Source organism: Balaenoptera musculus, chromosome 11, assembly GCF_009873245.2.
Source record: "Balaenoptera musculus isolate JJ_BM4_2016_0621 chromosome 11, mBalMus1.pri.v3, whole genome shotgun sequence".
NCBI classification, from domain to species: Eukaryota; Metazoa; Chordata; class Mammalia; order Artiodactyla; family Balaenopteridae; genus Balaenoptera; species Balaenoptera musculus.
Genome location: NC_045795.1, coordinates 69,124,591 through 69,140,440, shown reverse-complemented (window position 1 = coordinate 69,140,440; position 15,850 = coordinate 69,124,591).

Sequence of the window (15,850 nt, the reverse complement as noted above, 5' to 3'; positions counted from 1 at the left end):
GCAGATAGTTCTTATTTTAAGAAGGGCAACGAGCACCCAGAAATGTGACTGACATATTACTGCTGGGCTGATTAGAGAAGTTACAAAGCTGCCTGTGTGTACTTTGGACAGTTGTAATACAGTGATTGCTCTTGTGCTGATGCCTTGAGCAGCTGGCAAGCATGAAGAGGAGGATCAGAGCATTTACAACACCTCAATCATAGTTTCCCCACTCAAACTGGTAGGGCAAAGCCAAGTAAATATTGTTATTTGGGGGAAGGTTTTGAACTCTGAAGATTTGCAAAGAGAATTGCATTTTTCAGTTCCTTGACTCAAGGATTTCATTCTTTAAGTATGCACAAACCGAACTACTATTTGAGATCTTTTCATTCATTCACTCAAAAATTTTATTTTACTTCAAAAATTGCACACACTTAAGATGCGCCAGGCACCATATTGGATGCTAAGAATAAGGTAATAAGAATGTCACATCCTCTATCCCCAGAGCACTTACAGTTCTGCAGATGAGAAAGATAAGTAACCAGCTACAGTGGAGTCACAAGTGCTGTGACAGAGGTGGGCACCCAGAGGATATAATGAAGCACATAAGGCACACTAACCCAGAGTGGGGTCTGAGAGACAGGGGTCAGGGTGGGGGAGGTCAGGAAAAGCTTCCAGAAAAGGGTGAAAACTGACCTGATTCCTGCAGGAAAAGCAGGCTTCGCTCTGGGGTCTGCAGGGCTGAAAGAACAGAACTAGAGGGACAAGGATGGAGGCAAGAGCGTGGGGTCTGGGAGCCACAAGTGAGTGGGGCCCTGTGGCTGGACATGAAGGAGGACACCTGGACATCGTCCAAAGACCACGCCTGCATCATGAAGGCTCAAGAGATTCAGTGATAAGATCTGCATCTGGGAGAGAGGATCCTGGGAGATTCTTTTAGCTGGGAGAATAGCTAAAACCAGTAGATGAATCTCTGGGCAGCCAAACCTGACGCCACCAAGTCTCTGAAATAATGTTTCCCCTTAACGTTAGGAGAGCCCACTTAGGAGTCTTACTTCAGCCTAGCAGCCATGGCAGTTCAACTTTCTAGTTCACAGACTGTGAGAGAGAGGAGGAAGGGGGCAGGGTCAAGCCTGAGCAGTAGCAGCAACACAAGGTGCCATTTATGGAATGGCGACCCTGTGTACTGAGTGCTACCTCTCCACAATCACTTGGGATATGTATTATTATTCCTTCCATTAGACAGATGAAGAAACTGAATTTCTGAGAGGTGAAGTGATTTGTCCAAGATCACGTGGCTGGTAAATGATGTCAATGGGGCTGGCACCAAGGTCTTTGGAAACCAACAACTACATCCTCACCAAATACGTTACTTGGCAGAAGGGAAGAGACAGCTGGAAGCCAGAACACAATGGAAAGCAGAGAGCAGTATTTAGAAAGCAGACACCAGACACTGGGTAAAGATGGCAGACTGAACACACTTACTTTTGCTCTCTCCTGAGACCCTACTAAATTTACTATTAAAAAATTACTACCAGGATCTGGAGAAGGAGAAAGGAGGCAGGTAACTTAGTAGCCGAGAGAATGCTGATTCCTAATTCAACAGAGAGGAAAGCAGAGAACCAAGTCCATTTACACAGAGAATCCTCACCTGCAAGACCTGTCTAGCAGATCCAATGTCCAAATAATGTTTCCAGAAAGAAAAAGCAGAGAAGAAAAGGAGGGAGAATAAAAGAAGTCATTCAAGAACATTTCCTAGAACTGAAAGGGCTCGCAAGTGCCCAGTCTAATGAATGAAAGTCAATCCACAACATGTAAAACATCTTACAAGTTTCCAGAAATAAAAACAGGTCCCATAGAAAGGGTCTGGCACCAGAATAGTCTTTCACTTCTTAACAACAACACTGGAAGCTGGAAAACAGGAAAGCTTTCTGAACAGAAATGAGTTCCAACCGAGAATTCTATACTTAGCCAAACAAGCAGTCAAGAGAGTGACACGAAAACGTTTTCATTTTCTGACATTGGGATCTCAAAAAATTTCTTTTCTGCACACCTTTTTCCAGGAAGCTATTGCAGGATATGCTCCATAAAAACAAGGGAGTAAATCAAGAATGAGGCGGGCATGGGAACCAGAAAAAAAGCAGGGCAAAGAGAAGCCTGAGGCTTAAGGAGGAGAATCCAGACCCCTTAAACAACTGTATACCTTGGTATACAGAAGGTAACCAATTCATAGTGGCATGTCAGAAAGTGCCAAGGAGCCTTCTTCAAGAAGACAAAACTGACAGAATACTCAATATGTTTAGATGTATTAACAGGCAATCTGACAGTGCCACATGAAGTAAATACAATCAGTTTCCTGGGGCTATCCATGAACTGTTCTAAAAATATATTTTTATTATATTTTAGAAAAGCATCTATCTGAAACAGATTAGAAATTATTTTTTAAAAAAAGCTAGTCCTTCATCACAGATAGCTTGAGAAGCACTACTGGGTTGAAGCAGAAATAAATACACAGAAAACTGAAGCAAAAAAAAATTTTTTAAGACAGTTATTGAGAGAAAACAAAATTGTGCAGGAAAAGAAAAGTGATTGTTTTCTACATGGTGAGCTCTGAATAGTATATCAGGTCATAGTATGTAAACACTGAACATTGATTTAACTAAAATTATGATAAATCACCTTAGGAGTATGGAAAGTGACCATGTGTTATAGGGACAGGAAGAAGCAAGAGTTAAATCCTCATCTTCCATAGTGGGAAGTCAATAGATAAAGCCAAAAAGAGAAAAATAAACAAGGAGCAACCCGACCATGTTATTCATAGATATGGAAGGAAAATTTTTTAAGTCAGTTAAAAAATGTAAATGTGGTTTCCTCTGGGGAAGGGAAAAAGGGTGCAAGGCAGACTGGGGACTACTCTTTTTCTTAATCAGACTTGAAGAACTTGTCTCTTTGAACTACATGCCTATATAACTCTATAAAACCAAAACTCTGTAGTCCAAGGGCAAACAATTCTGCATATACTTCAATAGTCAATAAGATCCCCTAGAGGACTTCCCTGGTGGCGCAGTGGTTAAGAATCTGCCTGCTAATGCAGGGGTCATGGGTTCGAGCCCTGATCTGGGAAGATACCACATGCCGCGGAGCAACTAAGCCCTCATGCCACAACTACTGAAACCGGCGCACCTAGAGCGCACGCTCCACAACAAGAGAAGCCACAGCAATGAGAAGCCTGTGCACCGCAAGGAAGAGTAGCCCCCGCTCGCCGCAACTAGAGAAAGCCTGTACGCAGCAACGAAGACCCAATGCAGCCAAAAATAAAATAAATAAATTTATAAAAAAACAAATAAGATTACCTAGGCCTAAAGATTATTATTATCATTAAGGGTTCAAAAAATTCTTGAATATACATAATGTATATATTAAATATATATTACATATAATATAACATAGTTGTATATATATACAAGACTGTTATATTACACATAATACATATATAGAATATACATATTATAAATATATTTTTTATATTTATATATATTTTATATATATATTCTGTGAGACGTGACTTCTTAGAGATAAATTCCTGGGGATGTTTAATTAACCCTCTGTTGTAACATGAAAGCACAAGTTCCACTATATGTTCCCTTAAATGTTGTCCATCTATTTGGTACAAATTTTTTAAATATTATGAATGTGTCCTAAACTTCTCAAGTTTTACAGGTGACATTATAGCATAATCCATATTATCACAATTAGGCATTGTTAAGCATCCAACTGCATTATAATACAAAGACTGAGACAGCCTTTGCCCCAGGGAGTCCACTCTAAAAAGATGGCCCCGGGGATAAGACTCCACGCTTCCAATGCAGGGGACACAGGTTCCATCCCTGGTCGGGGAACTGAGATCCCACATGCCTCACAGCATGGCCAAAAAAAAAGAAGATGGCCCGGGTAATTTAAAGGGAAAAGAAAGAACACAGCAACTAAGAAAGTCAGCATCATTTTTATCCTTGTTTCTTTGGCAGAGATAAGGTAATTTAAAATGTTAAAGAGTGCATGTCTTTGTTTGAAGAATCATAAAATTAGAGAATTTAAGAGCATGAAAGAGCTTCAGAGACCATCTAATCTGTGAGTATGGAGGGGGTGGAAGGAAGGAGGAGTCCCATGAAAGGGTATGTAAATGTTTCATGCATTTTCCTGGGGAGAGGGTACTTGGTGTTCATCAGATTATCAGAGAAACTTGTGAACCTTTGTCTAATCCAACCATCTTATTTGGCAGATTTATGTATTTTAGAGCTACTAGGACTCAGGCTTTTAGTGTATGTTTTTATTTACAAGAGAAGGGAGGCCTGGGGAAGAGACAGGCTCTGTCTAGCAGGCAACTAGAAAGTCATTGGCAGAGCTGGGAAAAGAACCTTATTTCCTGACTCCTAGTTCTGGGTCTCTGCCCCATCTCATTGCCCCTAGCATGCTGCATCTGCCTGTTTAAAAGCAACCCATGTTTGGCTAACTAAATCTGTCGCACATAAGGAGTTAATGTTTTATACCTGTCAGTGATTTTTCATAAAACATATTTCTACTGATTTGTCCAAGCCAAAAACCTGGGCAGTCTCTCTGACTCCTTCCTCTCCCCTCAACACCCTCTGCCCAACACCTAATCAGTCATTAAATCTTACCTGTCTTCTGCTCTAAGTAGCTCTGAAATCGTCTCCATCCCTACATTCAGGCCACCACCCCCTCTGCCTCTCACCAGGACAGCCTCTTAAACTGAGTCCCTGGAGAGGTTGTCAAGCAAAATATATAAGGAATCCAATGGGATGATAAAGACATTAATCCAATCAAGTGGTGACAAGAGTTGAAGGAAATTAAGGGAAATCATCAGCGATGCTGAAAGACTCCCCAGCGAAATAGAATGCACTGAGCTGCAATAAATCCCAGTGCAAGGAATGGCCAGGAGGCATCTGCCAGCAATGGAAGACAGAAACTGATGCTAACCAAGGGCCTGGCATGTTTTCCAGTGGCATGGGTGGAATTATCCAGGAGGATGTAGTATCAGGTCCCAGGTCACAGTCTCAAATATGATTGGTGAGGAACAATATTGCGGTCCTCATTTTTTTTTTTTACCTAGTACCCTTGGCCTGCCTGAGGTGGCAAAACTGCTCTTCTTACTTGGGTAAGTGACTTTACAAACTGAGATGGTTTACAGATAAGTACCTTAGCCTAAATTTAATACTGGTCATTAGAGAACTAAGTTTTGTAATCTTTAGGACAACCTGTGTACATTTGTTATTTTAAAATGGGGCAGTTGGGACTACCCTGGCAGTCCAGTCTTCCCTGGTTAAGACTCTGTGCTTCCACTGCAGGGGGCTCAGTTTCCATCCCTGGATGGGGAAGTAAGATCCCACATGCCACGGGGCACAGCCAAAAAAAAAAAAAAAAGGAACAGTTAATAAGGCATGTTGCTGAACCTATGTGATTTATTTCAGATGTGGGATTTTTAAAAAGTTTTTAAAGGTGTAAGTCCTCCCAGTCAGACATGTGGAATGCTTTAAAGAAGTCAGATATATTAAATAAATCTATAAATATAGTATAATGTAACCGAAAGTGGGGTCCGGCTGCTTGCTGCTCAAAAGCCAAGAAAGAGGCCAGGTGGGTGGGAAGGAGAGTTTGCTTCGTCTAGGATGCCAGCAACCAGTAGGGGTGCGGCGGGCCGCAGGGCAGACGCCTGTCCAAAGGCTGACTCCCTCCACTGACAATCAGTGGGCAAGAGCTTTTACAGGCTGAGGGGGAAGGGGCTAAGTGCAGAAACAGCACAGTCAGCTCTGACAGTCATCTTGAAATTGGTCATCGGTGGTCTGATCAGCGTCATCTTAATTGTTTTAGGTACAGTTAGTCTTCAGTTCCAGGGTCGGTTTGTTCCCATTTCTTTGAGGCCAATTCGTGGAATTGTGGCAGCTTATGTCATGGCTACACTCTGGTCATCATGTAGTTGACTTCTTCCACCTGGTCGGGGTTTCAGTATCTACAAGACAGCTGACAGGATATGGGTCAGAATATTATCTATAGCCCTTGAGGAGGAACGAAAGGTCCTGAATTATGCTTAATGACTAAACTATTATTATTTAATCTTGTTGGACTGTTTTCCTTTGTTTTTGCATTTTCTCACTTCTCTGATTAAACTTATTCTTTGGCTAAAGTTTTTCCACAGACAAAAGGCAGGCGGAGGACATGGGGGGCAACGTGACCGTAGGGTCCTGCTCTGTTTCAGTATGTCTTAGACCATTACAATTAATTGACTAATTATATAATTAGGAATAAATATTTAGGGGAGTTTAATACACATTAATGAAAGTGATTGCTCTTATTTGCAACTCTAATTTAAATACCTGCAACTGTAAATACTGTAGTTCTCCCTGTTGATAATAGGAAACTCAAGCTTTCCCCTTTTCCGAGCTATAAAGCCTTCCCACTCCTCTACCTGCCTTCGAGGTTCTACCAAAATGCAGGTGATGGTGGCTCACTCCCTTGTATAGCAAGCTCAGAGTAAATAACCTTTGCTTATTCTCATTTGGTTGGTCTTCATTTATCTCCACAATAAATGCTAGCTTGGACATTAAAAATCCAAACTGATCCAAGTATTGGTCTCTCAGATTCATCCTCCATTCTGCAGCCAGAGTCACCTTTCATGTTTCCCCTCCCCCTCCTCAGTATCCACTCCAAAGTCTTGCATGTAGGTAACGCAGCCTCTGCCAACCCACCCTGGCCAACCTCCCCACCGTCTCTGCCCTCTCTGAGGCTTCCTCTCTAGCCTCTGACCCTGCCAAATTTCAATTCCTTGCACCTAGGTCCTCTTTCCCTTCTGCACTGCCTGCCTAACTCCCCCCTGTCCTTCTGGTCTTAGTGCAAACATCACTTCCATTCCTGCCCTCTGCTCTTACCAGGACTTACCATGCTGTTGTTATTTCTCATCCCTCTGCCTTGTCCCCTTGACCATAAGCTCCACAGGGGCAGAAACCCCATGTGCCTTGCTCACTGTATCCCTACGAACTAGCTCAGTGCCTGGTACATGATAGATATTCTATAAATGAATTCATCAGTGGGAAGCCAGAGTTCCTACAGATAGCCTATGGCCAGGAACATGAAATAATTGTTTTAATGGGCTATACTAATGAGAGGAATTTTACAAGTACAAAAATCCATACTACTTCCAAAGAGGGAAACTTGTATTTAGCTATTTCAGTTCAATAAATATTTTCTGAGTGTCCCCAAATGCCAGTCCCCAAATCAGGTGCCAAGGATAGAAAGAAAATAAGACATGAACTCAGCTGTCAACAACCCTACTGTATATTGGAGATACACAGATGATTAAGATGTGCTCCCCGCCAGCAAAGGACTCACACTATAATGGCAATAACAGACAGGAAAACAGGTGATCACAACATATAGAGTACAATAGATCAAATCATAGGATCTGTACAAGGTTTGGAAGCAGCACAGAAGTTGTGCCCATGCAAATCACACTTGTCTACCTTCCTCTCTACACAGTGTATTTTCCATGAAAGTTTGTGTGCCAATCAAGTGTTTGTAAATCAAATAATGTGAAATGCCTCCAAGGTACCTCTCTGTTTAAAGAAAGCTTTTGGTGAGTTTTTTTAAAATCAATTCCTAATTTAATACTTTTGTAAATTTGACAATTAAATAGAATAATCTTTTTCCACCAAGCAGATCACAATTATATTACAGTCTAAGGAGCCAGAATGACCATTAATTGGGGACGGGGGTGGGGGTGGGGTTGGGGTGGGGGGTGGACAATAAACTTTAAGAGGAGGAATTTTCTCTTGGGAGCATCCTTATCTGCATTTATTAATTTATTTTATTTATTTATTTTTGGCTGCATTGGGTCTTCATTGCTGCACATGGTTTTTCTCTAGTTGCGGCGAGCGGGGGCTACTCTTTGTTGTGGTGTGTGGGCTTCTCATTGTGATGGCTTCTCTTGTTGCAGAGCATGGGCTCTAGGTGTGCGGGCTTCAGTAGTTGTGGCACATGGGCTCAGTAGTTGTGGCGCACAGGCTTAGTTGCTCCGTGGCATGTGGGATCTTCCCGAACCAGGGCTCGAACCCATGTCCCCTGTATTGGCAGGCGGATTCTTAACCACTGCGCCACCAGGGAAGCCCTTATCTGCATTTAAAAGTACCACTTAGAAGAGGCAGTTGAATGGATGTGAAGAGGGAGAGGCAGTACAGGGTCTGACGGCTCTTAGTGCCAGCTTCGCCCCACCTCATTGAGTGACCTTCAGCAAAGCGTGTGCCACTCCTGACAGTGACCCCTCCCTCGCTCCCTCTCTCCAGAGGCTGCGGTGAACACCTGGAAGCCTGCAAAAGAACACTGTCAGCCACCATGTGCTCCAAAAGCACACGGGACCTCCCACATTACTCCTCCCAGGGAAAACTGAAATCCAAAAAGCTGCCTACCAAGGCTGGGGTAACTCTTCCTAGGGTCTTAAAGTCCAGGAAGCAGAAGGTCTTAGTCTCCAGGCTTCAAGCATTTTAGGTCTGGCTGGAGCATCTCACAGGAGAAAGCATGACTGGCCACATGCAAGCGAGAAGGCGCTGCCCTACTTCAGATGGAAAAACTGGGCAAAGGGAAGAGAATGGCTCCAGTATCCTGGTCTGATGCAGCGCCTAAGAGAGCACGTGCTTCATTCCACTAGCATACAGAGCATAAGACATGAAGCAAAGCAAATCTTTCTCTAGTATGCAATAAACTTAGGGGCTCATGGGGAATCTAGTTCTGTGTGTGTACTATGCCTGGTTCTGTTCAGGCTGTTATCACAGAACTCTAGAGACCCGGTGGCTTATACAACAAACATTTATTCTTCACAGTTCTGGAGGCTGGGAAGTCTAAGATCAAAGCACTAGTGGATTCGCTGTCTGATGCGAACCTGCGTCCTGGTTCATACATCTTCTCACTGTAACCTCCCATGGTGGAAGAGGTAAGAGAGCTCTCTGGGTTCTCTTTTAAAAGGGCACTAATCCCATTCATGAGGGCTCCACCCTAATACCTAGTGACCTAATTGTCTCCCAAAGGCCTCAACTCCTAATACCATCACCTTGGGGATTAGGTTTCTACATATGAATTTGGGAACGACACAAGCATTCCGTCTATATCACTGCTGCTACTTTTACTAAGGTGGTCAGGAAGACCTCTCTGAATTATAAGCACAGCCAAGTGCCCAGACATTGAAGTTTCTTGCAAAATACTTTTCTGCAAAAGACACCACCAGCTATTCCACTCTTTGCTTTGTAGAAATGATTCCAGTTTTGTAGAAACACATGGGCATGTTCTCAAAGGCTGGGAGTTTTGGAAGGACGCATACCCAGCTGTTCTAAGCCATCACCTGTGGTGAGGGATGATTAAGTGGGGGTTGAGGGATTTACTCTGTATTTTTTAAACTTCTTCATTGTGTACATTTTTAATAATGTTAATGTTCTGACTCTTTCAAGTCCGGGTCCCAAGAAGGGTCCTCCTTCCTGGTATTGCTTGCACCAACAGAATGAGACTGAGTTTGGTTCAGACACAAAGTCAAGTTTTAGTCTTTGATAAAAGAATGGACAGGTGTTGGCTCCCACCATAGAGCACACACTCTGCCCAACGAGCTGTGGGCAGGGCTGCGTTACAGGGTCTGGTCGCGGGGAAGGGGGCAGCGAGCGTTCTCACAGGTTGGGCGCAGGCGCGTTGCTCGCGGCTCCAGATCTCAGCGCCGGGGGCAGCGTCTCTGCTGACGACAACGCCATGTTGAATGGAGGTATCCTGCGCCGCACTTCTGCCTATGGTAAAGCCAACTTGGGGTGTCGGGAGCATGGGTTCTGTGCTGGGAACTCTAATCCGATGTGTTAGGTGCAAGGCCTCTGTACACAGCCCCCTGTAGGCAAGTGAAACTAGACTAAACCCAAAAGGTTAGACATTATGACCTACATTCCATCTGATTTTTCCTGGGGACCCCAGTGAGCTTTGCTGGTGACAATAGCAGGAAAGTCCAGTGGCCTGGGGCCCATCTCTGTTCTGAGAAAAATTGATTTTTGTTGTGTAAATGAGGGAGCAGGGAGCAAATGAAGAAACTGGCCTGTGGAGTGTGGGTTCAAACTGGACACTGCCTAATTTGGGGCAGTTACTTTCTTTGTGCCTTAATTTCCTTCTACATAATATGAGGATGAAATTAAGGCCTACTTAATTTGTGTGTGTGTGTGTGAAGATTAAATGAGCTAATCCGTGTAAAAGATTTAAAACCATGCCTGCACGTAGTAAGTGCTCATAAATATTAATGATTTTTATTAGCGGTAGGGGATATAGGAATTCACTGTTTGGAGAAGGATGGTCCCTGGAAGGGGTCAGATATCCTGGGCCTTCCTGGAGGAAAAGAACCAAGAACATCTCTGAGGTTCAAAGTCACAGGCACCTGTTAAGGCCTGGAATGGCTGTAGCCAAAACTGAGTGCTAGGGAGGGACAGTGCGATTCATGCCAGCTTGACCCTCGGGGTCTACAGAACCAAGTCCAGGGGCTGGCTCTTCGGCCATGAGCAGAGAGGCATCGAATGAGGCCATTCTGCTCTGCCCTGGCTGTCCTGGAGATGGAGACGCCACTGCCCTGAACAGGACCATCTCACTGGAGAGCTGTAACCTGGCTCCCTACTGCCCCTTTGGCCTGCAGTGCCCACAGCTGAGAGGACCACTGACAAGGGGGAAAGGAGGCTTTCTCCTTCCCCCAAACCCTGAGAAAACTGGCAAGACCCTAGACAGCAACATGCTGCTGGACTTCCGCCATGCCCCCTGCACTGGATGGGGGCTGCCCGGTGTTGGGGAAGAGAAAGTTTCCCTCCATCCTTTTAGAGTACCTGGCTGGGCCTGAAAAGTCAACTGACAAAGGCAGATTAACAGGAGAAAAGCATACATATTTACCTAATGTAAGTTTTACACAGGAGCTTTCACAGTGAAATGAAAACCCCCCAAAACAGCTGGACCTGTGTATTTTTATGCTAGGTTTGATGGCAAGTGGACAGTCATGCAGGAATAGGATAACTTAAGGAGTATAAGTGCAGTAAACTGGGGGAAACTTAGCAAGGCTCGTTTGTTCAGGTTCTTTTTGGCATCCCTTTGTCTTCAGAGATAAGGATGCTCCTTTCCTCCAGGTATAGGGAGGGGACCACTCACAGGAAGGTTTTATGATCTATTTCAGGGAAGAAGGGCAAGGGGGGAGAAGGTCGGAGTGACCTTCCTGCTTGAAATATTCAATATGCCAGTGTGTCAGATTTGGGGTAGCATGTGCTGAACTATATCACCAAGACCGCTGGACTTTCTGCAGCAACACCAAAGGCAATGAATACTGAACCCTTTGGACTGAGTCAGCCCTGGGCTTTTTGACTTAGAAGAAGGGAACCTTGCAGAGCGGAGTACCAGACTTCCTCCCCATATGGGACTGTGGGGATAGGACCCTCCAGTGTTTTCATTTGTGACATAACCTTGGGTCACTATTTGGGCCTCAAATTGTAAAGCAGAAGGTCCCAATCTCACAAGCTGAGGCACTACTGTCCCACCTGAGGATTTTCAGAAACAGAAAAATCTCACTGCTTGAGATTAGTGAATTCTATTTTTCCCATTTCATAAGTCAATTAGACATCATGTCTATTGATTACTTCTTTTCTACCCAGACAATATGATAGGTGATTCCCTTCTTACTATTATATGCTCATAACAACATATGCAAAAAAAATGGCTTGTGAAGAGACACTTTAAAGATGTAGCTGACTTATAAAGAAGAGGAGAAAAAAAGCATTCGCCACCCATCTCCTTGGACTCAGAGGCAGGTGCCAGATGTGCTGTGGAGCTGCAATTCCAGCATCACAGCAACAGCAACAGCAGCACATTTTCTCTCTGCCCCGTAAAGTACCAGTAACAAGTCTTTAATCAGAAGGCCCCATCATCCAAGAGGAGGCTCATGCCTTGACGGGCACCTGTGATTACGGAACCTCTCCGCTCACAATGAATGCCTTTCTGTGAAGGGAACTGGCTCTTTTTAGAGGGGCTTGCCTGGCAGAAGCAGCAAGCAGCACCTGTCTGCCTGCTGGCTCTCTCTCCCCAGCGCTCACAGTATGGGGGAGGGTATTCAAGAGGAGGACTTGTCTACATGACCCACTCCCTCCTCCAGCCAAACACTTATCAGTCACTCTCTGCCCCAAAGTGCCAGGGATGGTGCTGGCAAAGGGATCTAACAGTGAGTGTCACCTTCTTTCCCCTCACTGAGTTCAGAGTCTAGTCGAGCCACGGGCAATTAAAATAAGGCTCTTGACGAGCCTGTGTGCCCACCAAAATTTGTGCTCTTCCTTCCATATTATAGCACTGTCAGTGGACAGTAGCTGCCCCTGGTAACGACATGACACCATGTTCATGCCAATGGGATCGGCGTGGAAGGGACAAGGGACGCCCTCACATCGAAGCAGTAAAGTGCATGTGTGCCTTCCAGCCCCCGGCTCTCCTGCCCCAGGTGCATGCTGAAGACTCAGAGGCCCTAGAAGATGGCAAAGCAACAATATGGAAAGAGCTTGGCACCTTGAATAACCCTGGAGAGAACCACCTGACAGCCAGGAGCACCTGCATTGGATGGTTAGATGAGGGAGAAATAAAATTCTATTGCATCAAGCCACTGAAATGTTGGGGTTTGTCTCTGCAGCTGGCATTTTCCTAACACAATGCTGTGTTGGAGAAAGCAAAGGATGCCGCTGGAGCACCCAGCAGAGGCACCTCCAGGACCACTCCCCGCAGGAATTATTTTCTGGGCTGTCACCTGAAATAGAAGTAGGAGTAAGTCAGCCGAAAGGATGGAAGTGTGGACAACTGTAGAGAAGCAGTGGTGACAAGCGGAAAGGAGGAGAAATGGGGAGGGTTGAGGCTCTAGAGATAACTGAGAATCTGGCTGACCGTACTCAAACCTGCAGCTTTATCCTGAGGGGCATGGAAAGAATGCGCAGGTTTTCATCAGGGAAGTGACATGATGAGATTTATGTTTTAGAAAGATCACGGGGACTGTAGTGTGAAGAATGAATTGGAGTATTTTTGGAAGAACACATGTTCATTATTTCCTCTTGCTGCCAAAAATGTACAAGGACAATGCCGCTAGAAAAATGTGAGTGGCCACTGCTGGAGCCTGGAGGGGTTCCCAAACCTCACTGAGGCCTCAGGAGTTTTTGAGAGGCAGGTGCTGGGCTGCTGGGGGACAGCATCAGTGATCTTTGTTTACAACATGTCAGGGTGCCAGATGAACACGCAGAGCCCCGGAGGAGGCCTGCATGTGGGAGGGAGCCCGAGATGAAGACAGATCCTCACCGATGGCTACGGGTCCCCAGCACACGGAGGGGAGCTTGCTCTGCCCAGTGACTCCTGGACCCAGGCACCCTTGAAGGCAACAGCATAAAGAGCTGAACTGCTTCTTTTTTTTTTCGGCCACGCAGTATGAGGGATCTTAGTTCCCTGACCAGGGATTGAACCCATGTCCCCTGCAGTGGAAGCGTGGAGTCTTAACCACTGGACCGCCAGGGAAGTCCCAGAGCTGAACTGCTTCTGCTGCTGGGAGAGGACTGTCACACCCCAGAGAAGCCTGAGACCCAACACCACCACCACTCTGCCTCCAATCCTTTGTAACACGTCACACATAGCCACGCACCCTTCCTTCCTCCTGGTGTCTCTGCTGGGCCTGAGGGGTTCCCCTCTTAAATCTCCCAAACACAAAAAAGGGAGACTGAAGCCCTTTCCCAAACCTTGAAGTTCTCTGCAAGTGCTTTGGCTGTTCACCCTTTCACTGAAGCACAGGGAAGAACATACACTTTTAACTCCAGCAGGGTCCAGCTGAGAAGAAGTGTTTATGGAAGATGCTCACCCTCTTCCTCTAGACCCTCTTAATCTGTGTGGTTAAACCAGCAGTGCATAGAGTACCTGGAATACGTCCCTTTGATCCCCGGGAGAGAGTTTTTCCTCTTTTTTTTTTTCAAAATTTTTATTTATTTATTTATTTATGGCTGTGTTGGGTCTTCGTTTCTGTGCAAGGGCTTTCTCTAGTTGTGGCAAGCGGGGACCACTCTTCATCACGGTGCGCAGGCCTCTCACTATCGCGGCCTCTCCTTGCGGAGCACAGGCTCCAGACGCGCAGGCTCAGTAGTTGTGGCTCACGGGCCCAGCTGCTCCGTGGCATGTGGGATCTTCCCAGACCAGGGCTCGAACCCGTGTCCCCTGCATTGGCAGGCAGATTCTCAACCACTGCGCCACCAGGGAAGCCCCGGGAGAGAGTTTGTGATGAATTCTGCTGGGGGATGACATCACAGGCCAATACTGAAGGCTGTACCAAGACATAGCCCTGAGGAATTTGTTGTTTCTTCCAGGTGGGGAATTCCACAAAGGTCCTCATTTCAGAGCCTTATGAGAGACATTTCTCTCTTCTCTAAATTCCAGGAATTATTGCACTGCTTCTGACCAAGTAACTGACTTGTGACTCATGTCACTGATCACTTTCCCCCTTTTGAGTTGACTGCTAGAAAGCCAGGGCCAAAATTGGGGTCCACGCCTGGCAAGGGCTCAGAGCCTCACGGAGCATATTTTGTACTCCCAGTTTCTTATTCTTCCCAGCTTTATCTTCCTTTTGCCTTAATTTCTTCCCTATACTAATCTTTGTTTCATCTTGCTGTATTGCATGCATTTTTGCAACCCACCTTAAATTCTTTTTAGAACAAGGTGGGAGTGAAATAGCCATCATTATTGTAAAGCAACTACTAATGGCCGAAATATAACACTCTCGAGTAGAACACAGCTCCTGGTAATTAGGAGAGGAAGTGGGGAGGAGAATAATGGTAAGTGGCATAGGTTAGCAGAGAAAGAAAGGAGCTTAGGAGTACTTCTAATTCTGATCAGTGCAGAATTTTAGCAAACAAAACAGAAAAGGATGCTTATCTATGGGGATCTAGTAAAAGATAATGATTGTTAACAACCTGTCTAGTTGGGTGTCTACCATTGGTAATCTTTCGGGCCATTCATTGAACAGTCTTCAACAGTTTTTTATTCTGAGCCAAATTCTTGTCTCTCTCTTTGTGTTCCAGCTGCCAGTTATTCTAAATTACAACTTTGTTGTATTTTACGTTCTTTTGGGGTCTCTTCAAGGGAGCGAAATATATGCTATATATATTCATATGTATGTATATGTTCATATATATATGTTTATATAGAGGGCCTGTAGAGTCATGCATTAATGCAAAAACAGGTTTTTTAATGGCAAGCACAATAATCCTTGGAAAAGAGGAACTTTGCTATTCACCTTGACTACACCCTAGATTCAAGGTAGTCTGGTTGTACACATTATCCATAATTCCAATCTTCTTTTTCTTAACCAAATAAAGCATCATACACAAAGTCATCCTCTAGCATATCAACCTAGCCGTCATCTGTTCCAAAGCCATCCATCAGTCACTCCTCTGAATACTTGTTCTGCCCTAACCTTTCTTCTAGAGAAGGCATGGAACATGTGTTAGTTTCCTACTGTTGCTATAACACATTACCTATACTTAGTGGCTTAAAACAGCACAAATTTATTATCTTACAGTTCTAGAGGTGAGAAGTCTGAAATGGGTCTCATTAGGATAAATCAAGGTGTCAGCAGGGCTGCATTCCTTCTGGAGGCTCTAGGGGAGAATCCATTTCCTTGCCTTTTACAGCTTCTAGAGCCTACCCAGTCTTGGCGTATGGTCCCCTTCCTCCATCTTCAGAGCTAGCAATATCAGCCCAAGTCTTCCTGTGCTGCTGTCTCTTGGTTCTGACCTCCTCTTCCACCTTTCTC